Source organism: Panthera leo, chromosome B3 (genome assembly GCF_018350215.1).
Source record: "Panthera leo isolate Ple1 chromosome B3, P.leo_Ple1_pat1.1, whole genome shotgun sequence".
NCBI classification, from domain to species: Eukaryota; Metazoa; Chordata; class Mammalia; order Carnivora; family Felidae; genus Panthera; species Panthera leo.
The window spans coordinates 14,563,875-14,582,334 of NC_056684.1; the positions used below are offsets into that span (position 1 = coordinate 14,563,875).

Below are 18,460 nucleotides of genomic sequence, written 5' to 3' on the forward strand. Positions count from 1 at the left end.
ACGTATTCCTTCGCAAGTGGACCCAATTTGAAGTTCAATTTGGGGTAGACCAGAATGCTTTTGACGTTGCTCAAAGCACCAGGACCTGTTTCTGCTGCAGAATTTCCTTGAGACATTTCAATCCGCAGGAGCTTTTCCCTGTCAATATGGCCACTGAAATCATAGTTGTAACTGAGCATTTAGGATTTAAATGTTCTCTGAGTATGTTTCCTGCTCATGCATTCTGCCCTTCCTGGTTGGCAGAGAAATGTTTGAGGTCAGGGAAATGTGTGTTAGGCACCTCCTGGACCATCCTGGCTTCTAGGCGGTTCCTGCTCAGTAGTAAGGAAGTGGCTAGAAACTCTTGGTTGGTAAATAAATGAATCATTTTCTTCCCCGAGAGCCTTTGCAAACATTCCTCGCTATTGTTTTTCTGCCTTGATTTTGGGTTTCACCACTATCACGTCCCATGGAGATTGGTATATTCACTTTTCTTTTTTTTTTAAATATGAACTTTATTGCCAAATTGGTTTCCATACAACACCCAGTGCTCATCCCAAAAGGTGCCCTCCTCAATGCCTATCACCCACTTTCCCCTCTCCCCTACCCCCCGTCAACCCTCAGTTTGTTCTCAGTTTTTAAGAGTCTCTTATGCTTTGGCTCCCTCCCTCTCTAACCTCTTTTGCACTTTTCTTTTTTTAAAAAGAACATATAGGGGCGCCTGGGTGGCTCAGTGGGTTGAGCACCGACTTCGGCTCAGGTCACGATCTCGCAGTCCGTGAGTTCGAGCCCCGCATCGGGCCCCTGTGCTGACAGCTCAGAGCCCGGAGCCTGTTTCAGATTCTGTGTCTCCCTCTCTCTGACCCTCCCCCATTCATGCTCTGTCTCTCTCTGTCTCAAAAATAAATAAACGTTAAAAAAAAATTTAAAAAGAACATATAAAAACTCTGAGGAAGGATTCCCATGGTGACTTTACAACATGAGATAGTAACAACAGATGAACTTCAAAAGGACAGGAGGGCACTCACTTTCGAGGGCCCAGGGCTGACCACAGTGCCTAGAAGATAGAAGCTACGTAAAAATATTTGCTGGGGCGCCTGGGTGTCTCAGTTGGCTAAGGGTCCAACTCTTGGTTTCTGCTCAGGTCATGATCTCATGGTTTCATGGGCACCACCCCCCACACTGGACTCCGTGCTGACATTGCAGAGCCTGCTTGGGATTCTCTCTCTCCTTCTGTCCCTGCCTCTCCCCCACAGCCTCTCCCTCTCTCAAAATAAATAAACTTAAGAAAATATTCGCTAAATAAATGCACGTACGTGTAGGAGATTTTTATACAAATTGACTATAGCTATGCCCTATCTCTGTAGAATGACACCACACACTTCTTTCTAGAATGACGTGTCTCATTTTCTTAGATTTATTTATTTTTTTTAAATGTTTGTTTATTTTTGAGATGGAGAGGGACAGAGTGTGAGTGGCAGAGGGGCAGAGAGAGAGGGACACACAGAACCCGAAGCAGACTCCAGGCTCCGAGCTGTCAACACAGAGCCCAACGCGGGGCTCGAACTCATGAGCCATGAGATCATGACCTGAGCCGAAGTCAGAGGCTTAATCGACTGAGCCACCCAGGCACCCCTAACTCTCTTAGATTTAAAGCAAAGTATCTGGTTGAGTTCCCCTACGGGCATATTAGGAAGGAAGCAGAAATCAGAGAATCCGCAAACCTGATTAGTGAGGAAAAAAATTAAGAATTTTTAGCGTTGGGAGCAGCATGTAGGGGCCCAAGATGTAAAAGAGTCTGGAGAGGAGGGACAATTCAAACAATGCAGCTTCAGGGTGACATCTTCTACAGAATAAGGCTGGGGCTGGGGCAGAGCAGGTCGGGAGAAGGAACGTCAATGACGAGCTCATCTCGTAGTTTTGGTTGTTTGCTCTGTGAGGCCGTGAAGCTATTTCTCACATCGCCCCGATCACCTCCAAACCTTCGATAAAGTCTGTGCGTTCCTGAAAGCCTTCTACGAATACTGCTCATGAAAAAAGCAAGAAAAAGAGACCCGGGTCCCAATGGCGGTGGCAGAAATGCAGTAATAGCCATCGTGGCTGAGATCTAGTGTGTTCTGTGGGCGTTGAAAGGAGGGACAAATGAACCGAATCTCCTGGGAACTCACAGAAATCTCAAGAAAGGTCAGGTTATACATATTTCATGCATAATTTTAGGAAAAGCGTGTTCACGTTCGTTTTGCTAGCCTCTCAAACTACAGAGTCCCCTCAGTTGCTGTCCAGGCTACAAAGGAACTGGTGTTTTATTTTATACTAGCAAGTACATTTCCAAAATGATGAATATATTTTAAAATATACTTTTTCTGATTATAATAGTCAAGTTCAAGGTACAAAATGTATAAAACATTAGCAAAAAGGAAAACAATTCAACTTTCCCCTAAATACAACTGCCATTTGTATTTTGTTCGCTATTCTTTTTTTTCTTTCTTTCTTTCTTTTTTTTTAAGAGAGTGAGAGAACACAGGAGTGGGGGAGAGGGGCAGAGGGGGAGAGAGAAGGAATCTTAAGCAGGCTCCCTGCTCAGCACAGAGCCCAACATGGGGCTTAAGCCAAAACTCGGGGCGCCTGGGTGGCTCAGTTGGTTGAGTATCCGACTCTTGATTTTTGGTTCAGGTCATGATCTCACGGTTCATGGGTCCAAGACCCACATCGGGTTCCATGCTGACCTGCTTGGGATTCTCTCTCTCCCTCTCTGTGCCCCTCCCCTACTTGCACTCTCTCTCACTCTCACTCTCTCTCTCAAAATAAATAAATAAACTTAAAAAAAAGAGTCAGATGCTTAACCAACTGAGCCACCCAGGCAGCCCTTGTTAGCTATTCTTCACGACATTTTGCTCAAATCCTTGAATCGTGTCTAGCCTTGTGACTGAAATACCCTGAAAATGGCAGAGTTGCAGTTCCAAACCTACTCCTAAAGAAGCTTTGCACATTTCCACTCTTGTTCTTAAAATTTTTTCTCTGCCAGGAAAACAAGCTCGAGGCTTCCTACCATAGAGAAGAGATGCCAATTGCCCTAACCAAAACCATTCTAGATGAGACTGCAGCTAGTCCATTTACACATGTGTGAGAGAGCCTAGCCAATATCAACAGAGCCACCTCCTCAGACAACGACGGACCACAGATACATGAGGACCCCCAGTCTTGTCCCATAAGAATCACCTGTTGACCTTCAGACCCACAGGAAATAATAAATCAGTGCTTATAGTTTCAGGCCAATAAATTTTGGAAGAATTTTGTTATACAGCAATAGCTAACTGATACATCTTGTTTTGGAGAGAACAAAACTAGGTTCCGTTTATTAAAGATTAAATGACTTGCTCAAGTAACATACCATATAAAAAGAGAACCAGAGCTTTAATTCACGTCTTGTGTGTCCCAACCCAGTGATTTTTTTTCCTGATATCTTTCTAAAACAGTTTTCATATACTCCTGTTTTCTTAAACTCCAGATACTATGTTCAAATTCTCCTCTATATTTAGTCTGATAACTTCTATAGAGGATATGAATTTTCCTGTATATTAAATGTATAAACTACTTCTGTCTCCAGCTTTCATAGTTTGTTTTCAGGGAGGCTCAGATATTCCAGTAGATCCTAGATATTCTCCGGAGAGGTCCACATTACTTTGAACTCAAAAGGTATACACTAATGTTTATTACCTGCTTCAACTTATATTCCTTTACATATACACACGTAGCATGGCTCCTTGGCTTCCGTATCTTGTTCAATGACAGCCCCAACCTTGTGGTCATGCATGGCAAAAATCTTGAGGTCACCTCTGACTTATCCCTCTCTAACAGAAACCAGATATACCATATCCCATGGCACGGATTTCTCCTTCCGGATGTCTCCTATGGCCATCCCGTCCACTTCAGGAGCCCTGCCACGCCCCTAATACACACCGTTTCTATTTGTACATTGATGTTTTCCAATTCTGCCTCATCGTGCTTCTAGTGGGAGAGACTGGAAAGCTAAAAGCTATAACCTCCAGGCTCCTTTTCAGTTCTAGATGTGGATTAGTCCTGTCACTTAGATGCACTTAAACAGGATTTGGAAAGCGGAAGGAAGACGTTACACTTGTCAGATCGCTGACTCCTTTGTAGCTCTCCCTATCTGTAAACTAGACCACAGAAGCTGAGGTGTGACAGTGGCAGTGTCCTAGTTTCCATTGTCTCCGGCTTCCTGAGTGTCAAGAGGCAGCTGAGAGCTGAAGCAGTGGCCTCAGAAATAGTAGCTTCCTGCTGGGTCCATTCTTTGGTATTCTGGAAGCTTCCCTGGAAAGTCCACCTATGTCCTATTCCTTTAGCATTTTCAATGATCTTGTCGACACTTAACTTTGTATTAAGTCCCATTCTCCTTATAATGTCTGAAATCATTTCTAAGAATTTGAAAAATATAATTAAAATCCATTATGGAATATGGAACTCTGTGCCCTCCCCCCCACCCAATGGCTAATATAGGTTTTTATTGAAATGTCACTCTGTCATTTATAGCTGCATTTCTCTGAGTATAGCTACACCAGGAGCAATTATTGGTGAAAAATGAAAACCCTCAGCCCTAATGAATCATAATCTCCAGAGAGGACCTAGATACATGCCATTCAATAAGCACCTCAAGGATTCTTATGTACCCTAAACCATGGGGATCGCTGACTTACAATAATTGTGCAAGTGTTGGACTTCATAGAAGATCTCAATAAATAGAAACGATGCGTGTGTTTCATTTTCAGGCCCACACAGTGAAGCTAAATATTAATAACAAAGTATTGTTTCATAATAAACAAATAATTGAAAAGCATACATATCCTACTCACTAAAGAATCCCACAGAGGGAAGGAAAATAAAATTATAAGCTTGTTTGACAATTTTATACATACACACACACACACACACACACACACACATATATATATATATATATATAATTATTACATAACATGAAGTTATAAATGCAGTCTAAGGTGCATTTAGAAGCAAATTTATAGATGCAAACACTTGTTATTAAACAGGAAAAAAATGAAGTCAACTTAAGAAGTTAGAAAGAGAAGAACACGATGAAAACCAAAGGAATTAGGAGAAAAAGAATAATAAAACTAAGGTAATATACCAATAAATTAGAATAAAGAAACTAAATGGAACTAACAAATAAATATAAGAATTGATATTTGAAGGGAATATATTAACAATTGTTAAGTCTAATCACAAAGAAGAGGAACTAAATACCAAAGTTTTTTAATGAAAGCATTAAATAATACAGAAAAATATTAATACTTTGAAAATATAAAAAGATTAGAAGGGTGCCTGGATGGCTCGGTCAGTTGAGCGTCCGACTTTGGCTCAGGTCATGATCTCCCAGACCGTGGGTTTGAGCCTCGTGTCAGACTCTGTGCTGACAGCTCAGAGCCTGGAGCCTGTTTCAGATTCTGTGTCTCCGTCTCTCTCTCTCTGCCCCTTCCCTGCTCATGCTCTGTCTCTTAAAAATAAATGAACATTAAAATTTTTTTTTAATAAATAAATAAAGATAATGCAAAGAACTACCAGGAACCTGCCAAAAGCTCAATAAAATTTTCTTAACTCCTAACAAAAGAATCGTGTCAACAAAACAAATATGGAGGACATGCCAATGTTCACGAACATCCCATTCTCCACTTCTGAGTGCCGGCTTCCTAACTACCATAAAGGTAGTCATGGCCATGTGACTAATGCTAGCCAATGAAATGTGAGCAGTAGTGACCCATGTCCATTTTCAGGCCAAAGCATTTTCTTGCCAACACTCAATTCTGCAATCCGCCTTTCCATGGCGAAGGCAATTGTGAAAGCATTTTTTATATAAAGGTGTCCCAAGGTAAATTCAATCTAAGTCACTCAGTTACCATGTGGAGGTGACTCTCCTGATGGATTGCCCAGCCCTATAGGGGGCTTTGCTTGATGAAGCAATAAATGTTTACTGTGTAGAACTAAGATTTGTGGGTGGCTACTGAAAGGAGGTCTGTCCAAGGCAATGAAATGACTACTCAAAGGTGACCGACATTCCCACAATACAGTTAGGCTATAAAAACAGTTAGATAATATGGTGGGAAATTCTGTTACGTTATCATAAATATTAAAATAAATATATCATGACTATACCAAGAACATAAAACTTTATTTAAATATGAGTGTAATAAATGGGAAGTCATACAGGATTCCCGTCAGGGGCCTGGAAGAGACAACAGTATAAGTTTTTCCACCTTCTCTCAACTTCATCTAATAATTTAAATGCAACTGAATAATTTTTAATTAAAATGCTAACGTAATATTTTTGTAAACTTAACAAAACCATTACGGACTACGTCTGAAAGAATAGACAGTTGAAAAGAACAGTTTTGGAAAGTAATGATGGGGATCTATGCTATCAGATACTTGGAGACAGTCTTCGCCATGTATCCAAAAGAACACGTACGCAACATTCATTTGGAAAACAAAACAAAAGCGAAACAACAACAGCAGAAAAAAAAAAAAAAACCTCTTATAACTTCATAATGAAAAAACAACCCAACTTGCAAACAGACAATGATTTGAACAAATACCTTACAAAAGCACATGAGCAGTGAGCACGTGAAAAGATGTTTAACAACAGCTGTCATCCAGGAAATGCAAATTAAAACCCCAATGAGGGGCGCCTGGGTGGCGCAGTCGGTTAAGCGTCCGACTTCAGCCAGGTCACGATCTCGCGGTCCGTGAGTTCGAGCCCCGCGTCAGGCTCTGGGCTGATGGCTCGGAGCCTGGAGCCTGTTTCAGATTCTGTGTCTCCCTCTCTCTCTGCCCCTCCCCCGTTCATGCTCTGTCTCTCTCTGTCCCAAAAATAAATTAAAAAAATAATAATAATAAATAAATAAATAAAATAAAACCCCAATGAGATATCACTACTCGCATACTAGAAGAGTTAAAATTTTAAGCGACTGATAACAGGAAGTCTTTGCAAAGATACGGACCGACAGAATACCGGTGTGTGAAAGACGAAAAGCACTTTGGAAAAGAAGTGGCAGTTGCCTGTGAAGTTGAAATGGATTCTTAGCATATGACCCTGTAATTCCAATGCTAGGTGTTTACCCGGAAGAAATGAAAAGATATTCCCCACAAAGTCTCGTATAGCGATGTCCATGGCAAATCTATTTGTGACAGCTGAAAACAATGCAAATGTCCATCAGTAGGTACCTGGATCAGTAGATCGTACTCTCTCCATATCATGAAATATTGCTCAGCAGTAAGAAAGAATGAGCTACTGGGGCGCCTGGGGGGGGGGGGGGGGGGACTTCATCAGTTGAGCGTCCAACTTCGGCTCAGGTCATGATCTCACCGTTCATGAGTTCGAGCCCCGTGTCCGGCTCTGTGCTGACAGCTCGGAGCCTGGAGCCTGCTTCGGATTCTGTGTCTCCCTCTCTCTCTCTGCCCCTCCCCCGCTCACGCGGTGTCTCTCAAAAATAAATAAACGTTAAAAAAATTTGTAACAAGTTATTACAGTTTTGTATGTAAAGTTATACCTATATGAAGTTGATTTTTAAAAAAATGAAAAAGACTACTAAGATAATGTCATCTTTCTTGACCCTAACATTCTATGGTGTATGTTTAATAACTTGTGATAAGGTAAGTTTTAAAAATATTACCTCTCCCTGAAGAATTCCCTGTAATGCCTCCGGTTTTAGAAGAAGCAAAGTCTTAGGAACAGATCTCCAGTGGTGGAACTTGAGAAAATAGAATAGAAATACTATCTTTCCTGTCTCTCCTGTGTTTCGTTTACTCCAGGATTTCTTTCTTTTTTTAATGTTTATTTATTTTTGAGAGACAGAGAGAGATAGGACATGAGTGGGGGGAGGGGCAGAGAGAGAGGGAGACAGAGAATCCGAAGCAGGCTCCAGGCTCTGAGCTGTCAGCACAGAGCCTGACGCGAGGCTTGAACCCACAAACCACGAGATCACGACCTGAGCTGACGTTGGACGCTCAACCGACTGAGCCACCCGGGCGCCCCTAGGATTTCTATTTCGACTGAACTTCCTACTGATGAATGGAAGGGATAAGCAAATCATGCTTACTCGGTAGTATTAACAGAGAAATCAGTTGTACTTCCTGTGTTCAATGTAGCTGTTTTTAGACTTCAACTGATACTTAAAAACTTGTCATTGAAACAGAAGGCAGTGCGTATGACAATGAAAGATCAATCAGAATCAGGTACCAAAAAGAAGAAACGGGAAGGGAGGAAGGAGGGAAGGGAAGGAGGGAGGAAGAAGTGAGGGAGGAGGGGAGGGGAGGAAAGGAGGGGAGGGGGGAAGGGAAGAAGGACTAGGACAGCATTTGATAAGTCAGAAACAGATAAGGCAGATAAAACAAGACAGCCTTTGTCTAGAACATTTCTGTTTGGCTAGCTTAAGGCTATGCTTTGCTATCATTGTTTATCTGGGAACTTTTATGATGTATGATGACATCAGTCAGAGGCCACTGAGAGAAACCAATTCTTCTTTGAAAATGCAAACTAGCCAACTATTCTCTTTAAAGGTTAATTAAAAAAAATAGTATTAGAATAAGCAGAAAGCCCAAAATCTAAAGCCAGATCATTTTGAGGTTCTCTTAACCCTTTCTTCTACCTTTGTTCTGTCTTCTCTCTTCTTCTATCTTTGTTCTGTCTTCACCAAATTTGATAGGGCGCCGTTTATAGGAACGTCTTTTTTAATTAAAACAAAAATCAAATAGTTTACATATCGTTTATGTGCTATAGTCAAAGGCAAAGTCATGCAAAGGTCACTCCTTACTTGCTCTTTGTGGAAACTAGAAACGAATGAGCACTGTTCTCCCAAACTCGGATGGCTTTTCTGCTAACATCACTAAAAAGTCCACAGAGGCCATAAGGAACAAGTTAAGAGCGGGAACAATTGGTCCTCTCTCTCTCTCACCCACACACTCTGAAAAATAAATAAACATTAAAAAGGGGGGGGAGGGGTCGCCTGGGTGGCTCAGTCGGTTGAGCGTCCCACTTGGGCTCAGGTCATGATCTCACAGCTCGTGGGTTCGAGCCCCGCGTCGGGCTCTGGGCGGACCGCTCGGAGCCGGGAGCCTGTTTCAGATTCGTGGCCCCCTCCCTCTCTGCCCCTCACCTGCACGCGCTCTCTCTCTCTCTCTCTGAAAAATAAATCAAGATAAAAAAAAAACAAAAAACAGTGAGAGCAATTGGGGTGAATGAGCTTGATGGAGAGGTCAGAATCCAGTTTCCTGTGATAGGCGAGTACGATTTCTAATGGCAGGGCTGGGTCCCTGTGTCCATCATCCCTCGGCTCAGGCTGAGGCCTGCAGCATCATAAAGCAACCCTGTGGATGTGTCTTGAGGCAATTAAGAGATCAAACACCCGTGGAGAAGTGCGGGGCTCTGGCTGGTCTGCAGTTGAAACCTCGGCCATAAAGTTCTGGAAATGGGGGGGGGGGGGGGGTTGGCTATCAAGCCAATGATTGCCACATGCCAAAACATAAACCAGATTGCATAATGAGTAGGTTTTTCATAATTTCCTCAAATTGGGTTTTTATTAATGCCTGTCAACAGCAAATCACGGGCCTACATTGCGTCAGCAGCTGTTGAGGACCATGCCAGCCCTTGGTATCCCAGCTCCTCTGAAAGCCTCCGGGAAGCCAAGGACCCCTCGGCTCTGTTTGAAGGCCACCTCGAAGGGTCTTCCTAAAGAAAACAGAGTTGAGTTCGGTTTCACCCGCGAATGGTGGAGAATTGTTGCTGCATGCCGTTTGAAAGAAATGAAATGGCTCTCCATCCCCAGATGAATGCCCTCACTTCTCTCCATTGTTTGCAGACAACTTGATTTAGTGCAGGGCCTCTGGCATCTTTCTGGAATATTTCGAGGGTTCTGGTCTATTTAAGTTCCACCCTCCTTTACCTTCTCACACGTAATCAGGGAAGACTGGTTGCTTCCAAAGGGGGATACTGATGATGTGGTTGATTTCAGAGGCAATCTCACGCTGGGCTTCTCGAAAAAGGAGCTAGGGAGCAGCCTTTTTTTTTTTTCTTAATGTTTATTTATATTTGAAAGAGAGAGAGAGACAGATAGAGCATGAGCGGGGTAGGGGCAAGAGAGAGGGAGACACAGAATCCGAAGCAGACTCCAGGCTCCGAGCGGTCCGCCCAGAGCCCAACGCGGGGCTCGAACCCACGAACCGCAAGATCAGGACCTGAGCCGAAGTCGGCTGCTTAACGGACTGAGCCGCGCAGGCACCCCGAGAGTAACCATTTTTAAGCAAGGTTTTGGACAGTAAGTGAACTTCACTGATTACTTTCGCTTTCATGGAAAACACAGTAAAATCGAGACAAAGAGAATATTTTCCCCAAAACGAAAACACTCTTTTTATTAATCCCATAAAGGTGAAGCCCCTAATAACTGGGAACCTTTTCATTAGCGAGAATAGTTCCATGCCAAGGATTCAACTTAGCAAAACCTAGACACCTGGGGGGACGCTGGCGGCTATGAGGAGGCCCAGCCTCTAAGGGAAGGAGCCTTTCTTACAGGGACGAGCTCAGAAGGCAAGATAAATGGGAGAAGTGGCCTGGATCTCAGAGCGAGGGAGGCGGATTTAACGTCACGTGCCACCAGAGTCGATGCCCAAATATCTCCTACCGTGGTGGCGACAGAAGTGTTAGCCAATCATTTGGAAGAATAACGTCTTCTTCAGCGTCGTATATGTATTATATGTAACTTATTGAGTTATTCTAACACAGTATGGAAAATTGAGGGGGAGGCTTACCCACCAGACCTTTATTTCTGACAGTTCTGGCCACTGTGAAGGCCAAGATCAGGGTGTCGGCCCATTTGGCTCCTGGTGAGAGCTCCGTTGCTGGCTTACAGATGGCCTCTTTCTCATGACACAGAGAGGGAGAGTGGCCTCTGGTGTCTTTTCCTCTTCTTATGAGGGTACTAATCCTATCATGAGGGCTCTACCCTCATGGTTTCATCTAAACCTAATCACCTCCCAGAGGCCTCCCCTCCTAATGCCGCCACACTGGGGATTAGGACTCCATCGTGGGAATTCTGGAGGGACTCCAACAGTGAGTCCGTAACAAATGACTTCAATGGTGGAGAAGATGGAACGAGGAAAAGGTAGCTGGGAAATAAATGTGATAACGCAGAGAAGTGGAAAAAAAAACCCTGAATTAGAGTGGTGGTGTGGAAATGGTGGGGGGGGGGGGCAGATAAACCTATGTGACATTTTACAACAATTAAAGGGTGGCATGACTAAATGACAAATAACGGGGGCACCTGGGTGGCTCAGGGGACTAAGCATCCGAGTCTTGATTTCAGCTCGGGTCAGGATCTCACAGTTGATGAGATCGATCCCTGCATCAGGCTCTGCACTGAGAGCACAGAATCATGTTTGAGATTCTCTCTCTCCCCCTCTCCCTCTGCCCCTCCCCCACTTGCTTTTTCAAAATAAACCAACAAACAAGCATTTAAGTGACAATAACTGAGACGCTGAACCTAAGAACAGAGGCACTGATAAAACTTTCTTGCTGGTTTTGTTTTTCTTTCCAGAGGAATGGAAAAAGGTAGAGAGTTTTGGCTGGTTGAAGGTACCCGGATGGAATACTTTAAGCCAAGAACATAGGTGAGAGGGCCAACTCTGTAACGTCCACGTGAGGATGAGCATTCATTCAGGGATCTTTCCCACTGCAAGGAAGTTCTCCCCTGCAGATACGTTTGGGATATACGTGCCACTGGCCACAGTTAATTGAGTCGCCTGAGGGCTCACATTTGAGATCCAGCAATGTAATTTAATCTCTGTGGGTACCTTGAACTGAGAGTGGGATAAACCCTGAGGTCTTAAAAGACACAGAGAAACAAAGAAAGCTGGTCCCGAGGGAGAAGGGTACCCAGAGAGGTGAAAATGAGGCCGTCCTCAGGGTGCGCAATTACATGAGCCACTGAGAGAGAGACGCTGAGGGAGAGGCCATCTTGGATCCTATCTTCTTCTTCAGCCTCTTCCCAAGATCGGCCATCCTTCTTCACCTTCTCCCCTTCTCTTCTTCTCTGTGTTTTCTGAGGTAGCTTCAGCTCATTTGTATTCCTGGGAAGAAGAGAACCTTGACTGAAACAAGGCTGGAGACGGGCCATGGTTTGAGATGTCACCAGCGTATGGTTAGTAGGTAAGGAAGTGAGTTCTAGAAAGAGAACACAAGGGCACGCATGAAAACAAACAAGTATTGAAGGTCAGCAAAGTCTGTAGGAAAAAAAAAAAATGAGGTAAACCAAGAAGCAAGAGACCCAGCAGAAGTTGTGTTTTAGGAAGCCAAGAAAGCAGTAGTTGTAATAAAAAGGCTAAGGTGAATTCCAACGGGGAACGTTTGTAATTATAGTAAACGTGACTGTTATCAAATATCCTTTTTTCTTGTTGGTGCTGAGAGAATACATATATAGCACTTGGAAGGGTGGATTTATTCCCCAAGTAATGCCGAATTCCAAATGCTGACGTAAGTCCTCACCTCTCCATCAAAACAGAATCCCCGAAAGGCTTTGTTGGCTCACCAGCCAGTTTCCATTTCTTTCTCAGTCAGTGTGTATGTCCCATCATTATCCAGGGAATCATTTCCAGGAGGATCATTTCCTTATTTCCCCATATCCCCCATTGCTGATCATAGTGACAACTTTATCAGCAACTCCCCAGGTAGGCAAAGGTAGGAACCAGAAATCCGTCGGACTCTTCAAAACTGTCGGCGGGAAAGTACGGGGAAGTGATTGGCTCACAAAGTTCATTTCTTCAACTGCCAATTATTCACGTGAGCACATTGTTACCTCACCGGAAAGCGGGGCGGGGGTGGGGGGGGTTGCGGAATGTAGAACTCTCTGAAGGCAGGATTGGGCCATCTTGGTAGATCCAACAGCCTGTTGATCATTTGAGCGCTCAATAAGTCGTGGCCACATTGAAAGTGCATTCCTCACTGCACAAAATTGCCACCATTCTCCGCGTTCCCGTGGAATTTCAACCATTTTAAATGGCTAACGTTTCCAAAGGTGGCCCACCCAAGGCAAGAGTTCAAGTGCTGTTAGCAAGACGTCAGCATGTATCGTCCAAACTAATTCCTCCCAATTTTTAAACTCTGTTGCAGGACACCTTGCACATTTTGCAATGTTAAGCAAGTATTTATAACAATCGTTAGCTTTGTGCCCCCGACTCTAGCTCCTTTAACTGATGAAACTAATCCAATTTGCTAACAAGTAAGTAAACCCGGGGAGAAGAAAGGGGAGAGATAGCTAGTAAGTTTTTAAGTGCCTGGAAGAAACTAGAAGTCTCTTCTTCAATAGGGCTTCTTTTTAAATGAACAAAAGCACGTGTGGCATTTGGATGTAATAACAAATTAGAAGCGAAATGTAGGCAATTCAGAATGTTTGGGGGGAATACGTGAGTTTACAGAATCCAGACCCTTTTTTTTTTTTTTTTTTTTACTCTCTACATTAGAAAGGAAAAAGTCGAAAAGCTTTTCAAAGGGCTGAAATAATCAGCCCAGCTTCGTGTAGAGGCAGGGAAATAAGTTTCCAGGAATCCTCAAACCTTTCAAAACTCCCTCGCATTTTTTTTTTCCCCCGAAGGGAAGTTTTAAAGGGAGGTCTTGATCTTGACTTCATCGTTCTTCTACAGTAAGTCACTTCTCAGCCTCCAGGCCAGGACGGACGGGGCCACAAGAAATTTCAGTAGGTCACTAAAACAGTGATTTTATTCACCGGCGTGGAGTGGACTCGGGGTGATGTTTTAGTAATAATAAGTGCCAAGCTTTTGAGTGATCACGGGCGCACACACACACACACACGGACAGAAGCAAATTTCTTCCTAGATCACTAACATTCTGTCCCATGCATGGGGACAAGCGTTCGTGTCTAGGAGAGATGCGTTAAGGCACCACAGCCAGCTGCCAGAAACTACCTCTCCTAAGAACCCCTTGGAAAACATAACTCACTTGTGTGCTACCGCCAAAAACAAAGTGTCATCGCTTTTTTCTCCGGGCAAAGCCTGTGCAGTAACTTGACCCCACGGAGCACGACGCATAGCACAGAATAGCGTGAAAGGAAGGGCAGCTGGGCCTTAAAATAATCGTTACTGTTACCTACAAATAATCATCTATTAGGTGGGGTTTTTTTTATACGCCGGGCCTTTAGTCTGAAATAATATATGGGGTTTGCTTTGACACAGGACAATACGGATGACATCTCATCACCACAAAACTTGGATCAGAAGAAGTCTAGCCCTTCCTTGCGTCTGGTACGAAGCTAGAAATGGTGCCTCTTGTATCTCTAAGGTTCATTTCAGCCTCGAAAGGGGTGGCACTGCAATGCCCAAACTGGTGACAGGAAACTGAAGTTGAGACAAATTAATGTTACTCAACCAGCAGACAGCCGAATTGAGTTTGGGGCTTTGGTGTCAGAAAAGCCACCTTCCAGATGAGCCCCGGGCTGTACTCTTCTGTAACAGATCCATCTCAAAGCATCTTAGAATTCTACAGGTAACAGAGATTTTAGGGATCATCTCATCTTCCTCTTTGAGGAGTCAACCCCCCCCCCTTTAAACTCTCCTGTCCTGAACCAAGTCATGATCCTTCATTCCCTACAAATCTTGTCTTTGACCAGTGTTCCCAGTCAATCTACCACTGATCTCACCATCCAGTGGATCATTCCATCCGAAAGCCCATTCTTGAGGACATGTTCTCATTAGATTTTCAACCTAACTCATTACCAAGTGCTGCCCACAGCCTCTCTTAAATATCCTTTCATTCTGTCCATCTAGCGCGAGCCCCTCAAGTCTTGACTGGTCAACTATAGTAACGACCTACTTGCTTGACCTGTTTCCGCTCTTGGTCTCCTCCAATTTTTTTCCAATTTGGATCTGACCATACCTTGTCCTCTTGCCACACACCTGCCTCTGCAACCACTGTGTCTACTATGCTGCCCTTGCCCCCTTGCTGTCCATCCTCCAACCCTGCGCACCTGCCTCACTTCTCCCCTGCACATTCTGTTCGCTCTACCTGTGCAATACTTCATCACATCTCACCTCAAGACCGGCTCCCTCCCTGAAGGCTCAGATTCCCCCCTACGCACTCGGATGGCCACTTCTTTCTCGCTGTTGCAATTCTGCTGCATCCGTATTGGCATTTGATTAATGTCCTTCTCTCCCAGTTGACTCCAAGCCCTGTGAAGGGCATGTGCCACCTCCCTGAGCTCACTTTTGAGCCCTCAGAATCTAGCAGGGTTCGTGCTATATGGTAGATGTTCAATAAATATTAATTGAATAAATCCTCCCTCTCCATTTTATAGATCATAAAATTGGGTTCCTTTGAGGGTAAGTAAATCTCTCAAGGTGCACAGCTGGTTAGGGGCAGAATTGGACTTGAAACCCACACGCCCTCACTCCAGGGTCACTGCTCCTTCCCCTGCGGGCCCCTCCCAGCAACCCGCACCCACCTCCGATCTGCCCCGATTCTTCTGGTGCCTTGTCACCCCCTTGACACACGCATACACTAGCTGTATGTAGAAGGCACAGTTCTTTGCAGAACCAAGATGGCAGGGACTGAAGGACTCCATCCTCAAAGTCACGAGCACAGTAAACAACGCCAGCTTCAAAACTGAATCCTCAATAAGCCCCTCGATCCAGGCGTTCCTTCATCGTGGCAGGAGGACGGTTTCCTCAACTGTCACCATCCCATCAATTATTGGCTTCAGTAGGGAGGGAGACGGTCCTTCTAACACACAATGGAAATTGAAGTTAATCTAATTCGTTTGAAGGAGCACCTCAGTGCCATGGTGGTAGGCGCAGAGATGAAAGACGGAAAGACCGTTGGAAATTGATGGTTATGTTCGGTGTAGTTTTAGATTGGAGGTAATTTCCAGAGATTTGTTTTATCATTAAAATCCCATACGCTGATGAGACCCAACTGCTTAACTCTTTAAATACCCCCAGACAGACAGACACACACACACACACACACACACACACGCACGCACGCACAACTTCAGGTAAAAGGCTACAAAGGTTAGAGACAAATCAGTTCTGACTTCTGTATTTCTTCTTTGGTTTGGGTGGCTGTGTAAGGTGTCTTTTTTTTCTCTCTCTCTCTCTAGTGTAAAATACATAAATAGGGTGCCCAAGATTAATTCGTGTGGTGGCTTGTGATGAATACTTGGCATGAGACCCATACTATTTCTGTCAAAAGCCTAACCTTCTGGGGCTCCTGGGTGGCTCAGCCGGTTGACACTTGATTCTGGCTCAGGTCATGATCTCACAGTTGGTGGAACCAAGCCCCACATCAGGCTCCGTGCTGACAACATAGAGCCTGCTTGGGATTCTCTCTCTCTCCCTCTCTCTCTGCCCTTCCCCTGGGCATTCTCTCTCTCTCTCTCTCTCTCTCTCTCTCTCTCTCTCTCAAAATAAATAAATAAATAAACATTTAAAAAAAGTGTAAGCTTCTCAATGAATTATCCAGTGCTCCCACACCTAGATCTGCCTGTCGATGTATTAAAAAATCATGGGCACTCGGCCTCCATTTCTCATTAATAATATGACACTTGCCCATATTTCAGAAGGAAACTGATGGGGCATTATTGGGAAATAGTGACTGCATTCCAAACAACTGAAGTGCAGCTCAAGAGAGAATATGTCAGCAGCTGCTTAATAATGCTTTGTATAATAAAATATTCATATCATCATATATTTCCCATCACAGAGGCTGGATCTTAATGCCATTTTAATATTTTTTTCCGACTAAAATAAAATTTTAATTAAGGCTAAAGAAATATTGCCTAAGGAAAGCTAAACTGTTTAAAATTATTAACTGCTTGAATACTTGTTGCTATCCTACAAACTGCCATAAAAGAAAAGAAATTAAGTACTCGAGAGATTAACGCAATTTTGAAAGCTGTACCACCGCCCCCCCCCCCCCCACCTTCCCCTTTTAGATACGCCTAGCTGAGCCATAACTATTTTTCTCCACTCAGCCAGACTCCAGCTTTGTGGCTTTTTTTTTTTTTTTAATAACCTGGCTTTTCAAGGCCCTGCTCCCGAGAGCCTTTTCATTTCTGCCGCACTACCTACAAGCAAGTTTCTTCCAGTTGCCCCACACAGTCCAATGGCCTCCCTTTCTTCGTTGCTGAAGCATTTCATTGCCGTTTCATTGACGGGGTGGTGTTCTGTTACCGTGCAATCAATAGTTCAGCGCTTCCCAGAACACCGATTAGCTTGTCACTCAGGACCTGGGGGAGGTCGTGTAAATCCCAGAATACCAGGGGCCAGGAGTTTGGAAACGGAAGAATGCAAGCAGCGCTCCCCCCCCCCCGCCCCCCCGTGGTTGTTCCCCACCTGTTGCTCTCCAGCATGTGCAAAGTGAATTAACTTTGTGTGTGTGTGTGTGTGTGTGTGTGTGTGTGTGTGTGTTGCAATATGTCTTAAAGGTCAACGGCGATGGAAGGCTTAAGCTCTGGGAATATTTTCCCTCATTACAAAAAATTCACCGCTCCCGATCAGTTACTGGGGCCGTGACCAAAAGGGAATTTATTCTCCGATAAGCTAAATTTGACCAACAGGGTGGCGGGTGGGAGGAGGGGGCGGGGGGAGCGGGGGAGGGAGGGGGAGGAGTCAGAAAGAGCATCTAGGGAGGGAAAAGTTGGCAATGCAAGAGACTGAAAAGATAAGCACGAAAGGATGATGCATGATTTCTTGGCCCGCAGACCAAAAAACAGGGCAAGTATTCGAACTAATAGGGGATTAGATAATTACCGTCTGTGAGGACATGATTACGAAGGGATGTTACTTTAATATATATATGTGTGTTTAAAAAGGCTTCAAATTCCATCGTGGAAAGCTGTGCAATCAAGTACTTAAAGTGTCAATGATGCCTTCCAGTCAACCTCAGGAAATCTTTGTACAGATATTTATTATCCAAAGCCACGTCACCTCAGACCACAAAAGGAAATTCTGCGCTTAGTACCTACAGGCACTACGGTCTGAGAAGGGTTTCCTTTCAGCACTCGGAGTTTTCTTGCAAAACCTCCATAAACTCACCACAAACCACAATGTAAACCAGTGCACTTCAGCTATAACTCGTTAACCTAATTCTCCCAAATTAATTCACCCATTTTAAAAGGGATTTCTGACTAATGATGCAAACAGGAGCGCTCCAGAGCCACGAGAACACCCATTGGAATTCAAAGGCTGGCAGGGAAAATATTAATCTTGGGGGCGGGGGAGGGGGGGAACGCATAAGGAAAACACTGAATCCTACAGGGCCAAATGTAATATTTTTAAAAGTTTAACTTAATGCCATCTAAGAAATAAATATGTCCATTTCAGGGCAGAGAATGTATGTGGCCTCCCAAGTCCATTTCCCTCAAGGGATAAAAGAATGTGTATTCTGTTT

General features: G+C 44.0%; 1 long non-coding RNA gene across 1 annotated transcript; it reads right to left on the bottom strand.

Annotated features, from left to right (window-relative positions):
• Positions 1-11,568: 11,568 nt before the first annotated feature.
• Positions 11,569-12,824, bottom strand: LOC122221129. The gene is made up of 2 exons (XR_006203090.1): positions 12,545-12,824; positions 11,569-12,223 (listed from the first exon to the last, which is right to left on the bottom strand). It is a non-coding gene; the product is annotated as an uncharacterized LOC122221129 (long non-coding RNA).
• Between the last annotated feature and the right edge of the window lie 5,636 nt (positions 12,825-18,460).